Source organism: Brachyhypopomus gauderio, chromosome 9 (genome assembly GCF_052324685.1).
Source record: "Brachyhypopomus gauderio isolate BG-103 chromosome 9, BGAUD_0.2, whole genome shotgun sequence".
In the NCBI taxonomy this organism is placed as follows: Eukaryota; Metazoa; Chordata; class Actinopteri; order Gymnotiformes; family Hypopomidae; genus Brachyhypopomus; species Brachyhypopomus gauderio.
In genome coordinates this window covers 1,358,988-1,372,700 of record NC_135219.1, presented here as the reverse complement: position 1 = coordinate 1,372,700, position 13,713 = coordinate 1,358,988, and positions in this window count along the sequence as shown.

Here is a 13,713-nt window from a genome sequence, read left to right as displayed (position 1 = left end):
TTTTTTTAGATGAGCTCATGCCTGATCAGATGCAGTTTGAATTTTATCTCTAGGACATACGGTGTAGGAGAAACACCTGTGTAAACTTTTTCATGCGATTTTGTGCGCTATAGCGCCACCTATGGTCGGATCGGGCTGGCGTGTTGCGCCTGAGTAGCGGAGAGGAGTACTACAAGTTGGCCAAAGGAGAAGTCTGTAGGTCTTACGGTTTAGGCTGCACAACGCGTTTTAGCGGAGAAAAAGAATAATAATAATAAATATAGCCGCAAGCGGCAATTACGGGGTCCAAGCTGAGGTTTGGCAAGATTTGCGCACCCACTGGTACATCATGTAAAGGTATATGAAATGTACATGAAAGTATATGAAGCACGTTCGTGAATGAAGTACCTGCTCAAAAAACAGAATCTAAATGGCAGCTTTTTAAACTTATGGTGGAATACTGCCCAACATGGGATTCGAACCCCCGTTGTCCACGTGCATTGTGGCTGGGAGCACATTGCTCTACCCATTGAGCTAATGGGTCTGACTGGAATAGGCTCAACTCTAACTCTTTTGAGGAAAAGAATGACCTTTGATCTGCATGCATGTTCTGCATAGAAAATGAAAATATTCACAGTACAACCATTTGTGGATGGATTTGGCACAAACTTGGCAGATATCACCTCAGTGGTCTTCTGAATGTGTCTGTCCATTTTCATAACAATCAGACATTATATAGGAGAGTTTTTGAAATATGCAGTTCATATGTCATGACGGTACCATTGTGATGCATATGAAAAATATTAAATTGCAAGAATCTTAGAATTTGTTCCACCAGTTTTGTATTTCACATGCTGCTGGATATTATAATATGTGATTTGAGGTGATGGAGTGAAAATCCTAGGACTAGTATGAAAAGTGTAAATTATATGTATTGGATTATACACAAAAATCTGTACTTTTTTGCAAAGCACTTGCAATTACAAAGTTGTTAGTGATTTTGCATAGAATCATATGAGATCATGATTGTCCTTCTACATGAAAGCATGTAGGAGTAATTCAGGAATTTCGAGTATAGCGCCACCTAGTGGTGCAATTCCCGTCATACTTTGATATGTATTAGAGGGTGTGTAGATGAACATAATATGTGAGTTTCATGTTGATTGGCATATGATAAGCTTGTGAAAGGTGTACTGAAAGCTGATTGGTCGATAGCGGCGGCCATATTGGACATATGATGGTGCAGGTCAAGGACCTGTGTCATAGGTGCATATAGATGATGCGTACCAAGTTTGGAGTTATTTGGCCAATCGGTGTGGGCAGGAGAGTTTTTTGGCCGTTATAGCGCCACCTAGGTGTGCATGTCTGCCAAAATGTATGTGCCGGTCTAGACACCCAATAGGTACATGTGTGTGAAATTTGGAGTGAATACATGAAAGTATGCCTGAGATACAGCAGAATATGTGGATTTTTGGCGAAGGAATTTTCTACGCTTGACTTGTGATGCATGTGGCCACGCCCATGTGCAGAAATGTGCACTTTGGCTCCATAACAATTAAAGTTCAGACTCTTGTGAGCGCCTGGATACCACATATGTGCATGTATGTGAAAAATCCAGGGACTAGTACGCGCTCAAAAATGTGTGGGTATTTGCATATTATGCAAATTAGCTCGACATGTAAGGGGCGGAGCATATAGCTTCAATGGAACTTTTTTTAGATGAGCTCATGCCTGATCAGATGCAGTTTGAATTTTATCTCTAGGACATACGGTGTAGGAGAAACACCTGTGTAAACTTTTTCATGCGATTTTGTGCGCTATAGCGCCACCTATGGTCGGATCGGGCTGGCGTGTTGCGCCTGAGTAGCGGAGAGGAGTACTACAAGTTGGCCAAAGGAGAAGTCTGTAGGTCTTACGGTTTAGGCTGCACAACGCGTTTTAGCGGAGAAAAAGAATAATAATAATAAATATAGCCGCAAGCGGCAATTACGGGGTCCAAGCGCAGGGTATGGGCACCATCTGGCACGCCTGAGATGCGTAAGCATGTGTGTGTAATCACTGGGTAGGTATGGGTGAAGCAATGTGTATATGAAACCTATAGGTAGGCCATTGCATGTGTGTGCATGTGTAAGAAAGATGTAGGGGTAATTCAGGAAATTCTAGTATAGCGCCACCTAGTGGTGCAATTCCCGTCATTCTTGAGTATGTCTTAGAGGGTGTGTAGATGAACATAATATGTGAGTTTCATGTTGATTGGCATATGATAAGCTTGTGAAATGTGAACTGAAAGCTGATTGGTCGATAGCGGCGGCCATATTGGACATATGATGGTGCAGGTCAAGGACCTGTGTCATAGGTGCATATAAATGATGCGTACCAAGTTTGGAGTTATTTGGCCAATCGGTGTGGGCAGGAGAGTTTTTTGGCCATTATAGCGCCACCTAGGTGTGCATGTCTGCCAAAATGTATGTGCCGGTCTAGACACCCAATAGGTACATGTGTGTGAAATTTGGAGTGAATACATGAAAGTATGCCTGAGATACAGCAGAATATGTGGATTTTTGGCGAAGGAATTTTCTACGCTTGACTTGTGATGCATGTGGCCACGCCCATGTGCAGAAATGTGCACTTTGGCTCCATAACAATTAAAGTTCAGACTCTTGTGAGCGCCTGGATACCACATATGTGCATGTATGTGAAAAATCCAGGGACTAGTACGCGCTCAAAAATTGTGCAAATTTGCATATTATGCAAATTAGCTCGACATGTAAGGGGCGGAGCATATGGCTTCAATGGAACTTTTTTTAGATGAGCACATGCCTGATCAGGTGAAGTTTACATTTTGTCTCTAGGACATACGGTTTAGGAGAAACACCTGTGTAAAGTTTTTCATGCGTTTGTGTGCGCTGTAGCGCCACCTATGGGCGGATCGTGCTGGCGTGTTGCACCTGAGTAGCGGAGAGGAGTAGTACAAGTTGGCCAAAGGAGAAGTCTGTAGGTCTTACGGTTTAGGCTGCACAACGCGTTTTAAGGCAGAAAAAAAATTGGCATATGAAAAGCTTGTGAAAGGTGTACTGAAAGCTGATTGGTCGATAGCGGCGGCCATATTGGACATATGATGGTGCAGGTCAAGGACCTGTGTCATAGGTGCATATTGATGATGCGTACCAAGTTTGGAGTTATTTGGCCAATCGGTGTGGGCAGGAGAGTTTTTTGGCCGTTATAGCGCCACCTAGATGTGCATGTCTGCCAAAATGCATGTGCAGGTCTAGACACCCAGTAGGTACATGTGTGTGAAATTTGGTATGAATACGTGAAAGAATGCCTGAGATATAGCAGAATATGTGGATTTTTGGCGAAGGAATTTTCTACGCTTGACTTGTGATGCATGTGGCCACGCCCATGTGCAGAAATGTGCACTTTGGCTCCATAATAATTAAAGTTCAGACTCTTCTGAGCGCCTGGATATCACATATGTGCATGTATGTGAAAAATCCAGGGACTAGTATGCGCTCAAAAATGTGTGCAAATTTGCATATTATGCAAATTAGCTCGACATGTAAGGGGCGGAGCATATGGCTTCAATGGAACTTTTTTTAGATGAGCACATGCCTGATCAGATGAAGTTTACATTTTGTCTCTACGACATACGGTTTAGGAGAAACACCAGTTTAAACTTTTTCATGCGTTTTTGTGCGCTATAGCGCCACCTATGGTCGTATCGGGCTGGCGTGTTGCGCCTGAGTAGCGGAGAGGAGTACTACAAGTTGGCCAAAGGAGAAGTCTGTAGGTCTTACGGTTTAGGCTGCACGATGCGTTTTAAGGCAGAAAAAAAATAATAATAATAATAATAATAATAAATATAGCCGCAAGCGGCAATTGGCGGGTTCACACACGAATAGGCCTCTTGGGCTCTATAGGCAAAAAGAAACCCATAAGGTCCTTTAGACCTAAAAGTGAAAAGAAGCTGTTTCAGTGGAAAAAAGGCATAATTACATCAATGTGCAAAAAAAGGTTCAATTGAGGCACTAAAAGCCCAAAAGGATCAAAATAATCTGTATTTGCGTTTTATTTTTTAGAGAGGCCTGTGTTTTTGTGAGTGCATGTGAAAGAGAGAGGGGTGGAGGCATCGCCATTGGGTTGTTCGAAGGACGGGGGAGTCTGGAGGGAGTGGAGGAAGGGAGGGCACTCTGCGTGTGTGAGAATGGCCAGCGTGCGTGGTTTAGCAGTTCTCTGCTTAGGCCCTACAGTGTGGGAGATATTGCCAAAATGATTCAGATGTGTGTGGGTGTGTAGATGAACATACCATATCTGTTTCATGTGTATGTACTTATGTTAAGCCTGTGAAATGGCCAAAACCAATTAATTGGTGAATGGTGGCCATGTTTTTTAAGTGATGATGTCATCAATGTGTGCCTTGATACCACTTGGGCCCCTGATGATGCATGTAAAGTTTTGTCTTAATATGACTAATGGTTTCTGAGAAACAGTTTTTCCCATGTTATAGCGCCCCCTATTGGACAATCGTGGCCAGCTTTGACCTGTGACCTCTGAGTCATGTGCCCTAACAACTGATAAATTTTTATAAAGATTGGTCAAAGCGTTGCTGAGATATAGCTGTTTAAGTAAATTTGGCCACGCCTCGGAGCTATTGATTGACATGTGACAACCAGACTGTATGCAAATCTCAAAATGTTTTTAAGCAACTTTGATAATGAGATTCTCCTGAATATTTTGACACCAAGGTTGTGGTGATCCGATGAAAAACCAGGGACTAGTATAAAAAAGTAGGTTTTGCATATTATGCAAATTAGCAAAAAATCTAAGTAGGCGGAGCTTAATGGTTCTTGAGGCTTTTTTGTTTGTCTGGAGCCAAGGAATGCACCTGAAGTGGAATTTTGTTTCTAGGACCTACGGTGTGGGAGATATGGACCAAAACGCAAAATGGTGCGCTATAGCGCCACCATCAGGCCAATATGGGTCTCTGTACTTGTGCTCGGTCTTGCAAAGAGACTACACCTTTCTGCCAAGTTTCATGGTTGTAGGATGTATGCCGTAGGCTGTAGTTACAGTTTTAGATTATTATCTAAGCAATTATAATTGCCAATATAGCCGCAAGCGGCAATTGGCGGGTTCACACACGAATAGGCTTCTTGGCCTCAATAGGCAGAGGCCCAAAAGGTCCTTTAGACCCCAAAATGTGAAAAGAAGCTGTTTGAGTGGAAAAAATGCACAAATAAATCAATGTGCAAAAAAAGGTTCAATTGGGGCACTAAAGGCCCAAAAGGATCAAAATAATATGTATTGGCAAAATTATTCAGATCACAGAACTAAATCACATGCTGAGATCAGCTTTGTGTGTGTTTGTGTGGTGTTTCATGTGAGAAATAGTTTTCAGTCAGTTCCGGTGTTTGGCCACTAGATGGAGCCCAAGTACTATCATACTGATATCTCATTAATCTCAGTAATGCAATGACATTTTGGTGAATTAAAAGGTTCATTTCTGGTCAGGCAGTGCACTTTTTGTTATGAGATGTAATTGCAATGTTATAGACCTCATTGATCTGAATCATACAAGCCCCATTACTTGTCTGTATTCTGCATAACAAGATTGCTGCGTGAGTTTTTATGATTTCTCAGGTTTTTGGGTACTGTAGCGCCTCCGACAGGCCAATTTGAACCAAACTTGGCATACCTCACAGGGACCTCAGTGTATAAAAGCCTTTCAAATTGGGAGTTGATCACTTACATGGTTTATGAGTTATAGCAATAAAGGTCATTTATGGCATGGCCAGAAGGATATAATGGAAAAATTGACCAATCAGACAAATAAAAATGCAACATTTTTTCCATATGTAGTTAACTACAGTGTCTACAGATTATGCCTATGCCATTTTTGCCATCATTGGATCAAATTCCTAGGACTAGTTCTTAAAGAGCTATTTTCAAACAATTGATGAATGTGACAAAAGTATGCATTTTTTAATAGGACTTGTAATTGCAAAGTTGTCAGGTCTACTGCAAGGAATAAAAAGAAACAAGTTGCATGTTCCTAAGTGAAAATTTGGAGGAGTTATGCATGATTTTCACAAATAGCGCCACCTAGTGGCCAAATGTTTTAAAACTGCACAGCATGACACATAGTCCTGAGATATGCACAGTGGTGAGGTTTCATGTTGATTGGCCAATGGTAAGTCTGTCAAATGGCCAATTAATTCAAATAAAAATTAATTGGCTCATGGCGGCCATGTTTTTTGAGTGATGATGTCATCATTGTGTGTCTTGATATCACTTGGGCCCCTGATGATGCCTGTAAAGTTTTGGCTTGATGTGACTAATGGTTTCTGAGAAACAGTTTTTCCCATGTTATAGCGCCCCCTATTGGACAATCGTGGCCAGCTTTGACCTATGACCTCGGAGTCATGTGCCCTAACAACTGTTAAAATTTTATGAAGATCCGTCAAAGCGTTGCTGAGATATAGCTGTTTAAGTAAATTTGGCCACGCCCCAGAGCTATTGATTGACATGTCACAACGACACTGTATGCAAATGTCACAATTTTTTCCAGGAATATTGATAATGAGATTCTTCTGAACATTTTGATACCAAGCTTGTGGTGATCGGATGAAAAACCAGGGACTAGTATAAAAAAGTAGGTTTTGCATATTATGCAAATTAGCAAAAAATCTAAGTAGGCGGAGCTTAATGGTTCTTGAGGCTTTTTTGTTTGGCTTGAACCAAGGAATCCATCAGAAGTGGAATTTTGTTTCTAGGCCCTACGGTTTGGGAGATATGGACCAAAACGCAAAATGGTGCGCTATAGCGCCACCATCAGGCCAATGTGGGTCTCTGTACTTTAGCACGGTCTCGCAAAGAGACTACACCATTCTGCCAAGTTTGGTGTCTCTGGGCCTTACGGTCTAGGCTGCAGTATGCGTTTTATGCGGAGAAAAATAATAATAAGAAGAAATATAGCCGCAAGCGGCAATTGGCGGGTTCACACACGAATAGGCTTCTTGGCCTCAATAGGCAGAGGCCCAAAAGGTCCTTTAGACCCCAAAATGTGAAAAGAAGCTGTTTGAGTGGAAAAAATGCACAAATAAATCAATGTGCAAAAAAAGGTTCAATTGGGGCACTAAAGGCCCAAAAGGATCAAAATAATATGTATTGGCAAAATTATTCAGATCACAGAACTAAATCACATGCTGAGATCAGCTTTGTGTGTGTTTGTGTGGTGTTTCATGTGAGAAATAGTTTTCAATCAGTTCCGGTGTTTGGCCACTAGATGGAGCCCAAGTACTATCATACTGATATCTCATTAATCTCAGTAATGCAATGACATTTTGGTGAATTAAAAGGTTCATTTCTGGTCAGGCAGTGCACTTTTTGTTATGAGATGTAATTGCAATGTTATAGACCTCATTGATCTGAATCATACAAGCCCCATTACTTGTCTGTATTCTGCATAACAAGATTGCTGCGTGAGTTTTTATGATTTCTCAGGTTTTTGGGTACTGTAGCGCCTCCGACAGGCCAATTTGAACCAAACTTGGCATACCTCACAGGGACCTCAGTGTATAAAAGCCTTTCAAATTGGGAGTTGATCACTTACATGGTTTATGAGTTATAGCAATAAAGGTCATTTATGGCATGGCCAGAAGGATATAATGGAAAAATTGACCAATCAGACAAATAAAAATGCAACATTTTTTCCATATGTAGTTAACTACAGTGTCTACAGATTATGCCTATGCCATTTTTGCCATCATTGGATCAAATTCCTAGGACTAGTTCTTAAAGAGCTATTTTCAAACAATTGATGAATGTGACAAAAGTATGCATTTTTTAATAGGACTTGTAATTGCAAAGTTGTCAGGTCTACTGCAAGGAATAAAAAGAAACAAGTTGCATGTTCCTAAGTGAAAATTTGGAGGAGTTATGCATGATTTTCACAAATAGCGCCACCTAGTGTCCAAATGTTTTAAAACTGCACAGCATGACACATAGTCCTGAGATATGCACAGTGGTGAGGTTTCATGTTGATTGGCCAATGGTAAGTCTGTCAAATGGCCAATTAATTCAAATAAAAATTAATTGGCTCATGGCGGCCATGTTTTTTGAGTGATGATGTCATCATTGTGTGTCTTGATATCACTTGGGCCCCTGATGATGTCTGTAAAGTTTTGGCTTGATGTGACTAATGGTTTCTGAGAAACAGTTTTTCCCATGTTATAGCGCCCCCTATTGGACAATCGTGGCCAGCTTTGACCTATGACCTCGGAGTCTTGTGCCCTAACAACTGTTAAAATTTTATGAAGATCCGTCAAAGCGTTGCTGAGATATAGCTGTTTAAGTAAATTTGGCCACGCCCCAGAGCTATTGATTGACATGTCACAACGACACTGTATGCAAATGTCACAATTTTTTCCAGGAATATTGATAATGAGATTCTTCTGAACATTTTGATACCAAGCTTGTGGTGATCGGATGAAAAACCAGGGACTAGTATAAAAAAGTAGGTTTTGCATATTATGCAAATTAGCTAAAAATCTAAGTAGGCGGAGCTTAATGGTTCTTGAGGCTTTTTTGTTTGGCTTGAACCAAGGAATCCATCAGAAGTGGAATTTTGTTTCTAGGCCCTACGGTTTGGGAGATATGGACCAAAACGCAAAATGGTGCGCTATAGCGCCACCATCAGGCCAATGTGGGTCTCTGTACTTTAGCACGGTCTCGCAAAGAGACTACACCATTCTGCCAAGTTTGGTGTCTCTGGGCCTTACGGTCTAGGCTGCAGTATGCGTTTTATGCGGAGAAAAATAATAATAATAAGAAGAAAAAAGAAAAATTCGAGCAATTACAATAGGTTTCCCACACTACGTGTGTGAACCCTAAAAATCAATGTGCAAAAAAAGGTTCAATTGGGGCACTAAAGGCCCAAAAGGATCAAAATAATATGTATTGGCAAAATTATTCAGATCACAGAACTAAATCACAATGCTGAGATCAGCTTTGTGTGTGTTTGTGTGGTGTTTCATGTGAGAAATAGTTTTCAGTCAGTTCCGGTGTTTGGCCACTAGATGGAGCCCAAGTACTATCATACTGATATCTCATTAATCTCAGTAATGCAATGACATTTTGGTGAATTAAAAGGTTCATTTCTGGTCAGGCAGTGCACTTTTTGTTATGAGATGTAATTGCAATGTTATAGACCTCATTGATCTGAATCATACAAGCCCCATTACTTGTCTGTATTCTGCATAACAAGATTGCTGCGTGAGTTTTTATGATTTCTCAGGTTTTTGGGTACTGTAGCGCCTCCGACAGGCCAATTTGAACCAAACTTGGCATACCTCACAGGGACCTCAGTGTATAAAAGCCTTTCAAATTGGGAGTTGATCACTTACATGGTTTATGAGTTATAGCAATAAAGGTCATTTATGGCATGGCCAGAAGGATATAATGGAAAAATTGACCAATCAGACAAATAAAAATGCAACATTTTTTCCATATGTAGTTAACTACAGTGTCTACAGATTATGCCTATGCCATTTTTGCCATCATTGGATCAAATTCCTAGGAATAGTTCTTAAAGAGCTATTTTCAAACAATTGATGAATGTGACAAAAGTATGCATTTTTTAATAGGACTTGTAATTGCAATGTTGTCAGGTCTACTGCAAGGAATAAAAAGAAACAAGTTGCATGTTCCTAAGTGAAAATTTGGAGGAGTTATGCATGATTTTCACAAATAGCGCCACCTAGTGGCCAAATGTTTTAAAACTGCACAGCATGACACATAGTCCTGAGATATGCACAGTGGTGAGGTTTCATGTTGATTGGCCAATGGTAAGTCTGTCAAATGGCCAATTAATTCAAATAAAAATTAATTGGCTCATGGCGGCCATGTTTTTTGAGTGATGATGTCATCATTGTGTGTCTTGATATCACTTGGGCCCCTGATGATGCCTGTAAAGTTTTGGCTTGATGTAACTAATGGTTTCTGAGAAACAGTTTTTCCCATGTTATAGCGCCCCCTATTGGACAATCGTGGCCAGCTTTGACCTATGACCTCGGAGTCATGTGCCCTAACAACTGTTAAAATTTTATGAAGATCCGTCAAAGCGTTGCTGAGATATAGCTGTTTAAGTAAATTTGGCCACGCCCCAGAGCTATTGATTGACATGTCACAACGACACTGTATGCAAATGTCACAATTTTTTCCAGGAATATTGATAATGAGATTCTTCTGAACATTTTGATACCAAGCTTGTGGTGATCGGATGAAAAACCAGGGACTAGTATAAAAAAGTAGGTTTTGCATATTATGCAAATTAGCAAAAAATCTAAGTAGGCGGAGCTTAATGGTTCTTGAGGCTTTTTTGTTTGGCTTGAACCAAGGAATCCATCAGAAGTGGAATTTTGTTTCTAGGCCCTACGGTTTGGGAGATATGGACCAAAACGCAAAATGGTGCGCTATAGCGCCACCATCAGGCCAATGTGGGTCTCTGTACTTTAGCACGGTCTCGCAAAGAGACTACACCATTCTGCCAAGTTTGGTGTCTCTGGGCCTTACGGTCTAGGCTGCAGTATGCGTTTTATGCGGAGAAAAATAATAATAATAATAAGAAGAAAAAAGAAAAATTCGAGCAATTACAATAGGTTTCCCACACTACGTGTGTGAACCCTAAATATAGCCGCAAGCGGCAATTGGCGGGTTCACACACGAATAGGCCACTTGGCTTCAATAGGCAATAGACCCAATAGGTCCTTTAGACCCAAAAGAAGCTGTTTGAGTGGAAAAAATGCACAAATAAATCAATGTGCAAAAAAATGTTCAATTGGGGCACTAAAGGCCCAAAAGGATCAAAATAATGTGTATTGGCAAAATGATTCAAATCACAGAACTAAATCACATGCTGAGATCAGCTTTGTGTGTGTGTTTGTGTGGTATTTCATGTGAGAAATAGTTTTCAGTCCGTTCCGATGTTTGGCCACTAGATGGAGCCCAAGTACTACCTTACTGATATCTCATTAATCTCAGTAATGCAATATGACATTTTGGTGAATTAAAAGGTTCATTTCTGGTCAGGCAGTGCACTTTTTGTTATAAGATGCAATTGCAATGTTATAGAACTTATTGATCTGGATCATACAAGACCAATTACTTGTCTGTATTCTGCATAACAAGATTGCAGCATGAGTTTTTATGTTTTCTTAGGTTTTTGGGTACTGTAGCGCCCCCGACAGGCCAATTTGAACCAAACTTGGCATACCTCACAAGGACTTCAGGATATAAAAGCCTTTCAAATTGGGAATTGATTGCATACATGGTTTATGAGTTATAGCAATATAGGTCATATATGGCATGGCCACAATGATATAATGGGAAAATGGACCAATCAGAAAAATAAAAATCCAACATTTTTTTACTCAGTTTTTACCTACAGAGTCTACTGATTATGCTCATAGCAATTTTTCCATAATTGGATCAAATTCCTATGACTAGTTTGTAAATAGCTATTTTCAAACAATAGATGAATGTGACAAAAGTATGCATTTTTTAATAGGACTTGTAATTGCAAAGTTGTCAGGTCTACTGCAAGGAATAAAATGAAACAAGTTGCATGTTCCTAAGTGAAAATTTGGAGGAGTTATGCATGATTTTCACAAATAGCGCCACCTAGTGGCCATATGTTTTAAAACTGCACAGCATGACACATAGTCCTGAGATATGCACAGTGGTGAGGTTTCATGTTGTTTGGCCAATGGTAAGTCTGTCAAATGGCCAATTATTTCAAATAAAAATTAATTGGCTCATGGCGGCCATGTTTTTTGAGTGATGATGTCATCATTGTGTGTCTTGATATCACTTGGGCCCCTGATGATGCCTGTAAAGTTTTGGCTTGATGTGACTAATGGTTTCTGAGAAACAGTTTTTCCCATGTTATAGCGCCCCCTATTGGACAATCGTGGCCAGCTTTGACCTATGACCTCGGAGTCATGTGCCCTAACAACTGTTAAAATTTTATGAAGATCGGTCAAAGCGTTGCTGAGATATGGCTGTTTAAGTAAATTTGGCCACGCCTTGGAGCTATTGATTGACATGTGTCAGCCAGACTATATGCAAATCTCAAAATGTTTTTAAGCAACTTTGATAATGAGATTCTCCTGAATATTTTGACACCAAGGTTGTGGTGATCCGATAAAAATCCAGGGACTAGTATAAAAAAGTAGGTTTTGCATATTATGCAAATTAGCAAAAAATCTAAGTAGGCGGAGCTTAATGGTTCTTGAGGCTTTTTTGTTTGGCTTGAGCCAAGGAATCCATCAGAAGTGGAATTTTGTTTCTAGGCCCTACGGTTTGGGAGATATGGACCAAAACGCAAAATGGTGCGCTATAGCGCCACCATCAGGCCAATGTGGGTCTCTGTGCTTTAGCACGGTCTCGCAAAGAGACTACACCATCCTGCCAAGTTTGGTCTCCCTGGGCCTTACGGTCTAGGCTGCAGTATGCGTTTTATCAGTAGAAAAATAATAATAAGAAAGAAAGAAAAAACCCGACAATAACAATAGGTTTCCCACACTGTGTGTGTGAACCCTAATAATAACAAGACCAATTACTTGTCTGTATTCTGCATAACAAGATTGCAGCATGAGTTTTTATGTTTTCTTAGGTTTTTGGTTACTGTAGCGCCCCCGACAGGCCAATTTGAACCAAACTTGGCGTACCTCACAAGGACTTCAGGATATAAAAGCCTTTCAAATTGGGAATTGATTGCATACATGGTTTATGAGTTATAGCAATATAGGTCATATATGGCATGGCCACAATGATATAATGGGAAAATGGACCAATCAGAAAAATAAAAATCCAACATTTTTTTACTCAGTTTTTACCTACAGAGTCTACTGATTATGCTCATAGCAATTTTTCCATAATTGGATCAAATTCCTATGACTAGTTTGTAAATAGCTATTTTCAAACAATAGATGAATGTGACAAAAGTATGCATTTTTTAATAGGACTTGTAATTGCAAAGTTGTCAGGTCTACTGCAAGGAATAAAATGAAACAAGCTGCATGTTCCTAAGTGAAAATTTGGAGGAGTTATGCATGATTTTCACAAATAGCGCCACCTAGTGGCCATATGTTTTAAAACTGCACAGCATGACACATAGTCCTGAGATATGCACAGTGGTGAGGTTTCATGTTGTTTGGCCAATGGTAAGTCTGTCAAATGGCCAATTATTTCAAATAAAAATTAATTGGCTCATGGCGGCCATGTTTTTTGAGTGATGATGTCATCATTGTGTGTCTTGATATCACTTGGGCCTCTGATGATGCCTGTAAAGTTTTGGCTTGATGTGACTAATGGTTTCTGAGATACAGTTTTTCCCATGTTATAGCGCCCCCTATTGGACAATCGAGGCCAGCTTTGACCTATGACCTCGGAGTCATGTGCCCTAACAACTGTTAAAATTTTATGAAGATCCGTCAAAGCGTTGCTGAGATATGGCTGTTTAAGTAAATTTGGCCACGCCTTGGGGCTATTGATTGACATGTGACAACCAGACTGTATGCAAATCTCAAAATGTTTTTAAGCAACTTTGATAATGAGATTCTCCTGAATATTTTGACACCAAGGTTGTGGTGATCCGATGAAAAACCAGGGAGTAGTAGGAAAAAGTAGGTTTTGCATATTATGCAAATTAGCAAAAAATCTAAGTAGGCGGAG